Genomic DNA, 16,370 nt, shown 5'->3' on the forward strand with positions numbered 1-16,370 from the left:
ATTAGCTAAATTAGATGTACTTGTGTTTGATTTTCATGTTCTATGGTATGTTATAAACTTATAAAAAGATATTTATAATCTTACTGAGCTTTTTCAGGCTAAATGAAGCAGGAATAAAATGCTGTGACAGTTTGTAAGAAGCCCCATCTCAACGTGAGGAGGGCTTGAGAGATGCAGTGATTTCTGTCTGAAACCCACCACTTCCATACATTTAAAGCAACTCAATATATTTTAGGACAACACATCCGCCACTGGTGCTTTCCCACTGCAGAGCTGTTTGACAGCTTCAGCGACCTCAGCCAAAAGATAGAGCAAGGCCATGTCCCCCAAGCCTTCCGCTCTTCGCCGAGGGCGCGATGGTAAGATTAAAGAGGTTTTCCGACTGTTCATATCCCTGCCTCATGGTGACGCCAGCTGAGGTCAGTCTTTAATATTTGACCTGAAATAACCCTGTCTGGACAGCAGATAGAATGATTTATTACAATGTGAAGGACGATGAAAGTCTGTGCTTCAGGAAACAAATGTGCAACAACAGGATGAATTTGAGCCGATTAGTTTCATGGACTGAAACATTTCAGTCTCAGAAGGAACTATGAGTCATATCTGAGGGAGACTAAACTGACAGATAAATGTCAGATGGAAAAATGAGAATTGATGACAGAGATTGGTGATAAGAAGATGATAGTCAGGGGTGCAGAGAAGAAAAAGAACGAGGAATGAATAATAAAAAACGCAGCGGATTTATGTAAAACTCTCTCTTCCTTATAATCACATCTGACAAGCAGGTCATGATTTTGCCAACATTTATCTGTCTGTCTGTTGGCAGCTTCATGTAAAAACTCCTGGAGGAATTCCCATGAGGTTTCTCTGAGAATGGGTCTTGGTCGAACTGAGGCTCCATGAAATGTTGGGAGTGTTTCGGATCAGCATCTGGATGAAGGAATGTTGTGAAGGATTCTTCCTCATTGTTAGATCGAACCATTTTCACTCTATCTGGGTATAACTCCAGAATAAATGGTGATAAAATCCAGGAGAAGTTCCCAACAGATTTGTCAAGATATCAAAGATAGATGTAGATCCCGGCAACATTCTGGATACTACCATCCAGAACAGGAACAACGTTCTGGATACTGCCATCCAGAACAGGAACAACGTTCTGGATACTACCATCCAGAACAGGAACAACGTTCTGGATACTGCCATCCAAAACAGGAACAACGTTCTGGATACTACCATCCAGAACAGGAACAATGTTCTGGATACTGCCATCCAGAACAGGAACAACGTTCTGGATACTACCATCCAGAACAGGAACGACGTTCTGGATACTGCCATCCAGAACAGGAACAACGTTCTGGATACTACCATCCAGAACAGGAACAACGCGTTCTGGATACTGCCATCCAAAACAGGAACAATGTTCTGGATACTACCATCCAGAACAGGAACAATGTTCTGGATACTGCCATCCAGAACAGGAACAACGTTCTGGATACTACCATCCAGAACAGGAACGACGTTCTGGATACTGCCATCCAGAACAGGAACAACGTTCTGGATACTACCATCCAGAACAGGAACAACGTTCTGGATACTACCATCCAGAACAGGAACAACGTTCTGGATACTGCCATCCAAAACAGGAACAATGTTCTGGATACTACCATCCAGAACAGGAACAATGTTCTGGATACTGCCATCCAGAACAGGAACAACGTTCTGGATACTACCATCCAGAACAGGAACGACGTTCTGGATACTGCCATCCAGAACAGGAACAACGTTCTGGATACTACCATCCAGAACAGGAACAACGCGTTCTGGATACTACCATCCAGAACAGGAACAACGTTCTGGATACTACCATCCAGAACAGGAACAACGTTCTGGATCCTACCATCCAGAACAGGAACAACGTTCTGGATACTACCATCCAGAACAGGAACAACGTTCTGGATACTACCATCCAGAACAGGAACAACGTTCTGGATACTACCATCCAGAACAGGAACAACGTTCTGGATACTACCATCCAGAACAGGAACAACGCGTTCTGGATACTACCATCCACAACAGGAACAACGTTCTGGATACTACCATCCAGAACAGAAAAAAAATTTCATCACTGCAAGAGAACAAACATGCAACAAAGACCGCAATGTAGCCAAGACACTGTGGATTCATGATCAATGGATCTGGAATCTGATGGTGGATCCATATAAGATGGATGTAGGACCAGAATATCAGGTGGAAATGAGCTGCTTCGTGCATTGCTCTGCTCTGCTCTCACGATGCTTTTTCTAGTTGAGCCTTTAACAGATTGTTTTTGCTGCATATTAACTCAACGTAAAAGTATCATACCAAGTCTAAACAGTCTTGTTTATGCTGTCACGCATATTACTCCATAAATTATCAGTTTAAAAAAAAAAACAACTAAAAGAAACAATCCTTAATTTTAGACTACTTTCGTTTGCAGGAAAATTTTAAATTAAAAAAAAAAAAAAAAAGGCCAGCAGCTGAAACAGAGCTGCAGTCACATGTTTGTAGTTTTACGATGAGATTTTATTTTGGCTTTAAACAGCTTCCATATGGAGTAAGTCTTGTCCAGGTCTCGTCTTGTCCTCATGTCCATAAAAACCTAAATGTTTCCAAATTCAACCTTCAAACCTGATGAGTAAATGTCATGTTCTGTAACAGTAGCTATACCTCCTTAGACCCCTGTGTTGGTGTCCACCCGGACAGTTTAGGAGGACGGACTTCCGGTCCGTCTCCTTTCAGGCTGTATCCGAATGTCCAAACTATTTCCTACATAGTGCCCTATATAGTTCTAATGCCATATTCTAGGGATGTCTGAATGCAGAAAGAAAAAAGTAGTGTGCTCAAAATTACCCACAATGCATCTTGAAAAGTAGTGATCATCAATGGTCACTAGATGGGTCAATATAGACCACAATGCATTGCGGCCAAGAGCTCAAAATGGCACAAGTGACATGAACCTTAAAGCAAGTTAAAAAACTAAACAAAAAAAACTATAGATAATTAATTTTATTTCCTTATTTGTTGAATAAATATACAACAAAGAAGGAATAAAAAACAATCCAAGCAAATCAATTTTTTCATGAGTTAGTTTGGACTTGGAACGGCATGTGGTGGTTGCCGTGGTGACATTCAGTAGTCACATGGTCTGTAACGAGGAGAAAATAGCCAGCTTCGTGTCTGATTGGCCAACAGAACGAGTTCACTATCTAGTCTACTTTATAGTGTAGCCCTATGTAGTCAATGAGGGGACATCAGACACGTGTCCAGGCGGCACACATGATTTTTAGCTTCTTTTCTGTTATTTAATGACAATGAGAAATAATCGTTTTTTAACATTTACAAATCATAATCGAATTGGCACATGTTGCATCACGATTAATCAGTTAAACAGTGAATCAGACTACCGTTGATGGATCGGTAGACTGACAAAGAAGTGAATTTTTGAGGAAATGAAGTAAATCAGTATCGGATGGAGGGATAATTTAGGAACATTGGGAAGGTGGGTGACTGGCAGCTGGGTTTATAATCAGATGATGGTGGAAGGATGGATAACAGAATGAATGTCTGGCCCTTTTGATGACTAAATGATTGGATAGACTTTAAATAAAAGTTGAAAGATGGATGCAAACAGTCGAGCTTGTTAAAGGAGGAAGGGATGCGTGATGTAAAGGCGTATTAATAGTAAATGAAAAGATGGGTAGATGTTAAATGATCCTGCAAATCTGAGGATGAATAGACGGATAGAAGTTAAAAAAGACCATTTTCAGAGCCGCAGATGAACCGAACAGACATGTTAGCGGATGAATAAAGATAGATGAGTGACTGAACTAATGATTGAAGATCACACAAGTTTGGATGAACCAAGCAGAAAAGTGATGAGCACATTTTAAAACAGGAAAAAGTTTTTATGGATGACTAGAGAAATGGAAATCAAAAAGAAAAATGGTGCATTTTCCCCTCATCTAACCTCAAAGTGACCTCAGAAACAACTCTATCAGTCATTTTCAGAGATCGTCCTTTCAGTCCTCTCTCTCCAAATCATTCATTTTCATATTATCCCTCTCTCTCTCCGCCTCGGCTGTTTCTCCGTTTCTTTTCTTATCGCTGCAGATTTCTCATCCTTCAGCTGCGAGTTGAAAAGTTCAGATGTTCATGTTGAGAAAACTACATCTACATCTGTAGCGCAGCTACACCCAGAGAGCCATTGAGACTCTGCCAGCGGCACTTTATGTTAATCAACACTAACATGAGTTAATTTCATTCCACACTCGCTAATCTTCAAGTGAGGCTGGTTTGCTTTGTTTGTGTCTGGAAACCTTCATATTTTATTACTCTAAAAAGTGAAAAACTCTACTTTTTTGCCCTGAAATTTTTTTATTTGATTTGTAATATCAAGCATGAGAAGTTATGCGGATTCAGTTCGACCCTGAGCTCTTCCAAACTAACAGGATGTGTAATAAAAGGAAATATCAATAGAAATATGACCTCTTGGCTTAATTCAGAATAACTGAACTGTTGTTGTTACCCAGGTAATACTTCACATTTAAACTGTGGGGCTCAAATGCAGACTGAGTGGAGGAAAGAATAGTAAATTCATTGTTTGAGTTTGGATGTGTGTCTAGGAGGAGAAGATTAGTGGGTCCAACAGGAAGTTATAGACAGAGGAAATGGGAAATATGGCTGACTGTGTCCAGAAGAGGTTAACAGCTGGAGGAGGTAGGACACGATTCTGGGGGTGGTGAAGGAGACCAAGATGGCAGGGCGAGCAGGCAGGTGGATCAGCTGGAGATGGATCTTTAAGGGGTTGAGTGGTAATGCTGGGATCCAGGTAAGGCAAGGTGGTGCTAGGTCGCAGACAGACTGTATATAAAAGATGGACGGAGCCTCCGTGACGTCACCCGTAGGTTTCTGAAGAGCTGAACTGAAGCTCGGTGGGCGGTTCCTACCATCGCCATCTTGGCAGGGCATGCGTGTCGTCTCGCCCAGAAAATACAAATATGGGCAAAGAGGTGGAGCTGAGAGGGGGGTTGTCAGCACCATGGTGGATGATTGACATCTAGCGAACTCCAAGCTGCCTGTAGCTAAGAGCTAACAGAGCTAACCCGGAGATAACAGGAGCTAACCAGCTAACGGAGGTAAGCGGGCTAAAGCTAAGTCACGTTGTTAACCGCCTAAATACCCTGGTTGTTTTACGTTCGTTTGACTTGAAGCGGGAGATCGGGTACCTGTCAATCGAAAGGACACGCCCCTAAATATGCCAAATTTCGAGATTCAAAATTCACTCCCCCCACAGTTGTCATGAAGGTAAACCTGACCTAATAAAACTAAAATGGATTTTATAACCATGTTGTAAACATGGGTATTCCTGCTGTAAACATGTTTATTCCTGCTGTAAACATGTTTATTTCTGCTGTAAACATGTTTATTCCTGCTGTAAACATGTTTATTCCTGCTGTAAACATGTTTATTCCTGCTGTAAACATGTTTATTTCTGCTGTAAACATGTTTATTCCTGCTGTAAACATGTTTATTTCTGCTGTGAAGTTGGTCTTTTTAACATGGTAGTCTATGGAGATTCGCTCTATTTTGCAGCCCCTAGTGGATGAAGGGGGAACTGCAGTTTTATGCTTTGGCTTCACTTTTTACCGCCGAAGGCTCCGTCCGTATACAGTCTATTGTCGCAGAACAAGGTGAGCGCCACCACAGTATTTGCAGAAGGAATCTGATTTACAAACAGATACTGTGAGATAATCTGGTGGAAACTGAAGCTTCTGCAGGTCTTTAATAAGCCAGCTCCAGATGAGCTTCATGTGTTCAATCAGCGCTCCAGGAAGTCTGCTCAGCTCCACCCTAAAACCCAGAGGAGACCACCGCCAGGAATAAATCATGACCTTCACTGAGTAGGAATGAGAACTGGATCAATAATAACCGTAATCACTGTAAATCACTTTAGGCGCCTTGAAAAGTGTTGTCTAAATCTAATCCATTATTATTGTTGAAGTTTCTGATATTATCGACATAGCGATATTATCAGCCGATATTAACATAAAAATGCAATATCCAAAATAATCCTAAACAATTATTACTTTATCAATGACAACTTTTAGACAACGTGCACAAATTATGTATCAAACACTTCTGCTAAGTCTTCTCTACTTCAAAATTACAAAATATAAGATATGTAATGTCTGGTTTTGCAAATATTTTTGTTTGTTAGGCACAGCTCCCTCCAAAAATATATCAGAAAATTAAGAGTTGGACAAAACCGGTAAATCACATATTGGTGAAAAAGCCAATAACAAACATCCCTAACTAGTAGGAGTGTCTTGTTGATAGCCACATTTCCGTAGCAAACATTTCTGATGGGGCTTCTGCTGACAGCAGAACTGCCCTGAGCCTCCAGGACCTGATCAGCTCCACCTAAAACCCAGAGGAGCTCAGACCTCCGCCAGGAGCGATCATGACAGAAGCATCTGGTGCAAAGGGTTAAACCTAACACCCAGGTATTCAGTGCATCTTCTAGGCTACTACACCAAGGTAGGAACATCAGTCCTACAGGAGCAGCAATGCAGCAGGTTTTCTATATGTCCCCGCTCCAACACAGTTGACTCAAATGAACGAGTTGTTGTGCAGAACCTGTTGGATCCATTTAATTTGATTTGGGTGGGTTGAAAACCTGTTTTCAAAGTAAAACAGATGGCTTAACTCCTCATTTCTGTTCTTCTCAACACGTTTTACAATTTTTCTCTTTGTAAACATCACATGTTCTTAAAATGAATGTTTTTAATATACTTTGAACAGCAAATACAACATTTCTGGACCAGAATACACTTTTATAGACAAAACAGATCACAACTAGAAGGTCAAAAGAAAATTAATATTGATGCTAATATTAAAAAATGTACCCTGCTTTTCATCATCTATCTTGTATCAGCCTCATAACTGGTTGTAAACCCATTCATCAATCCATTAAGTAATTAATCAATCACTCTATCATCCAGGCAAAGGTGAGGTTTAGTGTTTGACTTTCAACAGGCATGAAACCAACAGAAGCAAACCAGGAAACCTGATAAAACACCAAATTCTCAACTGAGTTGAGGTTCTGTTTGTGGCTCTGTGATGGACTGGCAACCTGTCCAGGTGTACCTGCCTTTCGCCCAGTGATTGCTGGGATTGTTGGGACTCCAACATCCCACAACCCTGAACTGGACTGAGCGGTTAAGGAAATGTATGGATGGAAGGTTGTGCTTGTGTATTGGATGGACAGTGTAAAACCGGGGCTCATTTATTCACACATCAGAACTTTATTTTCCTTCCACATGACTGACGGTTCGATAACCAAAGTCAGAAAAAGAAGAGACCACAGATAGAAAATTATCATGGAAACACTGACTGATGGTGAGAAGCTATAACGTTCAGGAAATTGATTTTTTGGTTTTGAAAAACTGTGAGACTGAAATGGCTTCTCATGGCACCGATTGTGGAAATATGGCAGCTTTTCACTGAGCAAGAGATCAATGAGAATGAGAATATCTGTGTGGAGTGTGTCTGACATGCAATGACAATGAAACTCCAACCTGATCTGGCAACCAGTCTGCTCCCCTAAATTCACCTTTGAACCTGTAGGTTTCATTAAAACTATAAAAATCCCCAAACAACCAAGAAAACCCATTAGCTGCCATCACCATCTGTTTTAAACTCTTTTTAAACTGGTTGTAGATTACTGGTTCATGGAAACGGGATGAAATTTCAAACATAAACCAGTCAGAAAGTCAACCACCAAAACCATAGTCCATGCATCCATTTTCTCTGGGGATCATGGGGTAAGGTTGGGGGATACTTGCAGATATTAGCTAGGCAGGCACAATGATCCCAGCTGAATGGGTTGAATCAGCAGTAGGTGACATTGCAGATTATCAGGAGATCCTGGGTTGGCACAGATCGATGATGACCATAGAGACCCAGAGAAGGTCCGCCACAACATCTTGCTGTGAGGCAAGAAGGTTGATATTTGATATTCTAACATTTAACCTTGAAGTAGAAAACGGATTTCCAATGTGGGTCTAAAGGCATTCAACGGTCTAAAGCGATCGCTCATTTCAATGCCAAAACAAAAGAAAAAAAACCAGAAAAGACTTTATTTATAGTACTAAACATATTTCAGGTGGTTTTGACTCATCGTTTGTTTCTCCCACAACGTTCATTACATTACATGCAAATCACCAATTATGCAAATTAGGCGATGATGTCATTTAGCGACTTTTAGAACAGCCAATAGCGACTTTCATTACTGAGCAGTTGGCAACAGTGGTTGTTACTCTGAATAATCTCTAATGAAGGCAATGATGCCTTCGGACTTGGCAGGCAGCAGAACGCCCAGGGTGGATTTTTCTCTCTGAAACACTCATTCGCAGCATTTTGGACTCACTCGTATGACTGCAGAAGGAGTGGTGCTTTATTAGACTCAGCTGGAGCCTCACATTGCAAACCTGTTTTTCCAGGGAAGAAAAAAAGAGACAAAGTGCTGCGGGAGAGTTTGTGTGCACAATGAATTTTGTGTCCTCCCCATTTCTGTTTGTCTTTACACGGAAACTATCAACTAACTCACAAAACAGCCATAAACACTGAATAATTTGTCTTCAAATGAAGAAAAAAACCAACTATTTTCTGCCTGCGGGCATTTATGGATTAATATTATCAGTCACAAAAAGTTAAGTACATTCATTTAAAATAAATACGCTATTGTCTTCTTCTGTATCGTAACTGTAGCTGCGTTGTCGTAACAAATGTTCTGCACAACCTCAGACCTGATGAAGCGGTGTGTTGTGTAAAAAGTAAATAAAAACAGAATGCAGTCAGTCGTAAATCCTTTTTAATCGACAAAGTCTAGATAATTTATGTTCAAACTGGTAAACTTTATTATTTTTTGCAAATATTTTTGCGAACCAATGCCTGCAATGTGTTCCAGTAAAGTCAGTAAAGGGTCATGTTTACCTCTGTGCTACGTCATCTTTCCTTTAAACAACAGGCTGCCTCTGAATGTCCACATCAGTCCCTAACCCTCACTTACTACATAGTGCTAAACTTCATAGCACTGCACTCATTATGTTGGCGATTCCAACACAAAGCTGACTATTTTCTCCTAGTCACCCATCACATGACTACTGACTGTTACCACGGCAACTACACGCAAATTCATTCCTGACTCGTGTTAAAAATGTATTTTATTATGTTGTGTTTCATTGTTTCTTTATTGCATGTTTATTCAACAAATAATGATATAAAATGGATGATCTATAGCTTGACATTCGTGTCACTTCCGCCACTTCCATCACCTACTCTCTACGCATTGTGATTCATATTGACCCGTTAGTGACCATCAGTACACACTACTTTTCAAGATGCATTGTGGGTAATTTTGGGTACACTACTTTTTTCTTTCTGGACATTCAGACTTCCCTAAAAATGGCGTGAGATAAGGCAGTATGTATGAAACTGGATGTACGTTCGGACATGGACTGAATAACCATTTATAGACACTAAATATTGAAGCTTTGTCGGTGGAGTTCTTTCCTCGAGGAGACGACGGTGTTTCTGGGTGTCGCTGATATCTGGCTTCGGCTTCGCATGGTGGACTTTCGACCAGAACTTGTAGACGTAAAGACGAACTGACGATGGTTTGATTTTGGTTTCCAATGCAGCCTGACCGCCTGGAGGGTCGAAGGTCACGGCCACTCAGTGTTTGTTTTCAGTCTTGCCGCTTTAGTGCAGAGATTTCTCCCGAATCGCTCAATATTTTGATATTATGAACTGTAAATGACGAAGTCCCTAAATTCCTGCAACTGTTCATTGAGAAACCTTCTGGTTTTTAACTGTTGGACTATTTGCGGTGGCAGTTGTTTACAGCGTAGTGAACCCCGCCCCATCCTTGCTTGTCAACATCAGAGCCTTTTTGTGAGGCTCCTTTTATACCCAATAATGACACCTGGCTGTTTCCATTTAACCTGTTCACCTTCGGAGCGATCCAAAGAGGTGTTTTCTTTGGATTCCTCAACTTTTCCGGTCTTTTGTTGCTCCTGTCCAGCTTTTCTGCAACATGTCACAACCCCCGTATTCTGTTTGTATTTACGTTTTGCACAACGTCCCGGCTTAGCTGCAGCTGTGGTTGTAAATCATGTGGAGACAATGTGTTGCATAAGCGGGTTGTAGAACAGATTCAAGGGAAGTTTTTCCTTTCATGACAGGACTACAAAGACCTGCGTTTTGTCTTTGTGTTGTAAGGAAGCCGTGTTCAATCCGAGGAATGATTGTTTTAAACTCTGAGCCACCTGGAGACATGAAAACTGGGATAAGTCTGTCTTGGCGTGACATGCCAAACAGGAAGCGGCATCTCGCTTCAACATCTTTTCCCTTTCAGACGAGAACGTGTGGACACAAGTAATGAGTAGATAATACGGGATAATACAGGCAGTATTCGACAATCAACGATGCTGTGGCTTAGTGTAAAAGGAAAAAGGGATTAAAGGAGGTAGGGGTGTGAAAAATGTGCTGCTCGGGCGTGAAGATTCAGATTCAGTCCAGGAGTCGCTTAGCGTAAAAGTTTCTTCTTTTCTATTATTATTAAAGTCAGTGAACTGAAAAATGAAAATGTCTTCAGTCGACTGGCTGAGAAGAGAGGCGTCCTGCCTAAAAATAATCAGCAACATAAGAGACACCAGGCAGGCGCTAATTATATACATGAAACATGGAGCCAGTGTTCCCGCACACTTACTTCTGAGGATTATCCATTCAGCTCCTGGCCATGGAGACGAACTCGGATTGGAGAAGCTTTCTGGGAATTCTGCAAGCGACTGAAACACAAGAGGTTTGTTAGAATTTAGCAATAATTTGGATGAACCGCCTCTTAAAAAGGGGAAAAGTTTGCTGGAGTCCAGATGCATGAAAAAAGAAAGTTTACGTCACATTAAATCACTTAGAAAAACACCTTCTATCATCTGAAGAGCATTTCCAGCATTAAAGAACTCGGACAAACTGGTTCGTCCATTTGTTTTGTAGCAGACAGCAACGGTCTACTCGCAGGTTTATCACTAAAGCTGACCCAGTTCTCACCAACACCAGAAGGAAGGATCATATCACTCCTGTTGGAAGATCTTTACACCAGCTTCTCATCCAACACAGACTTGGAACTGGTTTACTCTTAATGGTTCAGACCTCCTGGTAAATGATGAACCTTCCAGGCAGCTGAGCTCAGTGGTTCTCAACTGGTCTGATTTTGAGTCTCACCATCACCTCTCAATAAGAAGCTTTGAACAAAGAGACGTTCAACTTGTCAGATTTATTTTATGTTTAAACGTCAAATCAAACAGAATTAATGGTGCTCACTGTTATTTATTTATTTATTTATTTTTTACAGTGGATTTATTATGAATACTGAACCAGAAAAACTATTCCGTCACTTACAGTTAAATATTAAAGTCCCATTTATGCTGGACGCAGAAGACGGTCACACAGACGGACAGACAGCTTGGTCTCATCTCTGGTTATGCACTTAATTTGCTTCATGTCTTGATGCAGAAAATGGAAAAATACCACCAGAAATCACAGGGGCACTGTTGAGTCATAAAGCTGACACAGGGACAAACCAGAGAAGAAAAAGGGAAACAAGAAGAAGAAACCACCAAATAAAAAGTACTTGAAGAAGATGTAGTTTTATTCCTCTTCTTCGGGTGTTTTTAGATGGTTGGAAACAACTTTAATGTGGTGCATCACAGCTATGCTGTCCAACCACGGCAACATGGAAGTATGAGGACGGTGATGCATGACAATGTCCATATTTACACACTTCAAGGAGCAGAAACAGGCCTTAAGGCTGCCATGACAAAGTATGTACATTACAACTGTTCTGCTTTGTAAAGGTGGGACATAGGAAGCACAGCTGGGAAGCCGATAAAAATCTGTCTTTAAATGATCAATAACATAAAATTAGCAGAGAAATCTTGCTGTATCCATGACAACCATCAGCAGATTTTGACCACTAACTCAAGATTAAAAAAATACTAAAAAAAAATTCCAGTTAGTCACATTTTCTTCCTATCAACTCATCAGTAAAAACAAATCTTTAGTTGTTTTTATATCCTGACAACATTTGGCCCAAGATGAGGTCCGTGACGCACTAAAAAACAGGTCTGAACCCATCTTTGGGCCATGAAACCTCTGTTGGGTTGTGAACCCACCGTTGGGTTTGTGAACCCACCGTTGGATCGTGAACCCACCATTGGATCGTTAGCTCACCGTTAGGTCATGAACCCATTGTTGGGTTCACAAACCCACCGTTGGGTCATTAGCAGTGTTCAACAACAAACCTTGCAGTAAAACAATTTCACTTTTCCTTAGTCTGTCATGATTTTATCAGGTAAACCATTTGAGTTTATCATTTTGGGACTCTAGTGGTGGTTTGTAAAAGATCCCACAGAGTTGAGAAGAAGATTAGGTTAAAGGTGCTGTATTAGAGGAAAGCCAGAGAAACATGCTATTCTTTTTAAATCTGAACGTAGGCGTCAAATCTGGGGAAATTCTTCCATCTGAACCGAAGTGACGGAGCAGTCACAGCTATCAAACAAACAAATGTTGCGACTGACAACATGGTGCATGATTTTGCAGACGTTTCATCCCTGTATGTGACATTTGTTGACACAGATTCAGTTTTTGGCTGCGTAGCTGACGAACAAGCCCCTCATAGCTGTTTCACAGTCGAGAGCCAGCTAATACTCCCACATTCTGATCTGTCATCAACACTTTGCTTTCAGCCAGAACTGATGAATCAATAACGGAGCATCGTCTTTCCATATCAAACCGAATAAAAAATCAACCGGTTATGCAGTTAATGGGCTGAAACCAGCAACTAGTTTATTAAATAACTCACACAGGAGCAGCAGAACATGACATCCACAAGTACAGATCAGCTAGTCGAGCGTGGTGAGAGGGTTTAAAGAGTGAGATTGTGCTTCTGATGGGAGAAAGAATCATCGTGTTGACGGCGTTCGCTGTGAGGGAGATTACAAAGCAAACCCAAGGCAGCCTAATGGGGAAGCCATGCTGGGTGAACGTCCCAAAACAAAACCTTCTCATTAGCTGAACAGCGAGTGACGGCGGCCTGGGACAGAGCCAAAAACCAACACTGGGTCACCGTTTCCTGTTCATTAGATTGAGGAACTGCTTGAACTAAAGGCAAAGGGCTTTCTGCTTCGTCGTGTTTTATCTCTGCAGCCCAGTGAGGAAAAATCATAGACTGTCTATAAAAGATGGACGGAGCCTCAGTGATGTCACCCGTAGGTTTCTGAAGAGCTAGACTGAAGCTCATTGGGTGGTTCCTACCTTTGCCATCTTGACAGCATCACATTTTGAATCAAAGAAAAAAAGAATACTTTATTCATCCCCAAGGGGAAATTCAAGATTCAAGACAGCTCGTCCAAGATTTGACAGACATTTAGCATTTATGACAGATAGACAGGTCTGAACTGAACTTAGGCCACGCAGCCAGTTACATCGATGCCACCTTACAACAGATAAGAACAGAGGTACATAGAGCCATGAGGGTCAAGGGGAAAAAAACATGTACCTCCAGACTGTGTCTGTAGCTGGCGCAGTCTGGAGAGACACCCCATATACACTTAAACACAAATTCAAATGACAGAGACAGAGCGTCGATGAACATCTCTTCTTCCGTTCTCGGGGGAGAGGGGGGGGGATCTCTGCCAGAATCTCATGGGTCTTGAGGTAGATCAGAACTCCACCAGCGCCAATCAGCAGGATCCCGATCACCAATAATCCAAAGATATATACACCCTCCACATCCTCAGATGACAGAACCACCAGACACATCGGTCTCCATCTGGCCCATGAGTCCTGAGCATATCCAGCTGAAAGCGTCCCCTCAGGAAATGCGGGCTCCCCTCTGCCCAATCTCCGGGATGAAAAAATTTGATCGATTGCGTTGAAAGATCAGCCAATCAGATCCATGATGTAAAGAAAAATTTTCAGGAATAAGAGATGTAAAATGAGGCTCTGAGTCAGACAAGACAAAGTAGCAGGCCAGAGTGGGAGGGAGGGAGAAACGGAGCAGAGGAAAAAGCATCTGCCTTCGCTGAGAGCAGAGTCTATCCTGGAAAATACAAATATGGGCAAAGAGGTGGAGCTGAGAGGGGAGCTGTGAGCGTCATGGTGGATGATTGACATCAAGCGAACTCCGAGTTTTCTGTAGCTAAGAGTGAACCGAGCTAACCCGGAGATAACAGGAGCTAACCAGCTAACGGAGGTAAGCGGGCTAAAGCTAAGTCACGTTGTTAACCGGCTAAAAACCGTGGTTGTTTTACTTTCCTTTTTCTTGAAGTGGGAGATCTGGTAGCTGTAAATCAAAAGAACACGCCCCTAATTATGCTGAATTTTGATATGAAATTACTTATAAACAGCAAAGTTGTAAAAAATTCTCTCCCCCACAGTTGTCATGAAGGTAAACCTATTAAACTGGAAATGGAGTTTGGTACCAGGCTGTAACCATGTTTATTACTCCTGTAAATTTGGTCTTTTTAACATGGAAGTCTATGGGGGAAAAAAAAAAAACAACTCAAATATTGCTCTCACAAGGTAGTTTTTCAGACATTTTGAAATTGAAGTACATCCCAAAAGTGAATTGGAAACACCCTTTTACATTTCTGTGTTACTAGATGTGAACATATTCTGAATATTAAAATATAATATGTTCAAATTGTAAAGATAAAAAGCTGAACATATTCTTCAACAGGTTCAGTTCACCCCCTACCTCCAGCCCAACAGACCACACACCCTCCATAAGTCCACTGCTTTCCTGTCTCGCCTCCAATCTGTCACCCTGCAGTTCAGTCATGGACCAGAACACAGCTTCATCTCCCTCCACATCAGGACATCCTGAGACCTCCATCTTGTTTGTCTCCTGCAATCAGGTCATGAAGCAACTTGAGAAACTGAACCAGAACAAGGCTGCAGGTCCAGATGGTGCCAGTCCCAGAGTTCTCAAGACCTGCTCAGAACAACTATGTCCGATTCTCCAGCACCTTTTCAACACCAGTCTGAGACAAAATAGAGTCCCAGTGCTGTGGAAAACCTCCTGCCTTGTTCCAGTGCCTAAAAAACACAACCAGCTGAACCAAGTGACTACAGACCAGTTGCCCTGACATCTCACATCATGAAAGTCCTGGAGAGACTCTTACTGGCTCACCTCAACAAGCAAGTAAACACCTTTCAGGACCCATTCCAGTTTGCATGTCGTAATGGACTTGGGGTTGAAGATGCCATCATATACCTGCTCCAGAGAGCACACTCCCATCTGGACCATTCAGGCAGCACTCTGAGGGTCATGTTCTTTCATTTCTCAGTGCTTTTAATACCATTCAGCCTGCTTTGTTATGTGAGAAGCTCCATAAATTCCAGGTGGATACCTCCACAACCACCTGGATCTATGACTACCTCACAAACAGACCCCAGTTTGTGAGACTGAAAGGTTGTGTGTCTGAGATGGAGGTCAGCAGCACTGGTGCACCACAAGGAACTGTACTCTGGCCATTCCTCTTCACTCTGTACACCTCAGACTTCCAGTACAACTCTGAGTCCTGTCATCTGCAGAAATACTCTGATGACTCTGCAGTTGTGGGGTGTATCAGGGATGGACAAGAAGCAGAGTACAGAGAACTGGTCAGTCAGTTTGTTAAATGGTGCGGTGACAATCATCTCATATTAAATAGCAGCAAAACAAAAGAGATGATTGTTGACTTCAGGAGGAAGAAGAATAAACAAAGCACTGTTTCCATCCTGGGAGAGGAGGTGGAGGTGGTGGAGGAATACAAGTATCTTGGAGTTCAGCTGGACAACAAACTGGACTGGAAATGCAACACTGACTACATCTACAAGAAAGGTCAGAGCAGACTGTACTTCTTAAGGAAGCTGAGATGGTTTAACGTCTGCACCAAGATGTTGCATATCTTCTATAAGTCTGTTGTGGAGAGTGCAGTCAGCTTTGCAGCATCTGCTGGGGTAGTAGCATCAGAACCAGAGACTTGAAGAGAATCAACAAACTGATCCAGAAAGCTGCTTCTGTGCTTGGAGTAACTCTGGAGCCGCTGGAGCTGATTGTCCAAACAAGAATGCTGCACAAGCTGATGAAGATGATGGAGGATTCTTCACACCCTCTCCACAACACAGTGATGAAACAACAAAGCGTGTTCAGTGAGAGGCTTCTTCAGGTCTGATGTAAGACTGAAAGACACAGAAGATCATTCCTGCCAGCAGCCATCAGCCTC

The sequence above is a fragment of the Telmatherina bonti genome (genome assembly GCF_933228915.1).
Source record: "Telmatherina bonti genome assembly, chromosome: 18".
Lineage (NCBI taxonomy): Eukaryota > Metazoa > Chordata > Actinopteri > Atheriniformes > Telmatherinidae > Telmatherina > Telmatherina bonti.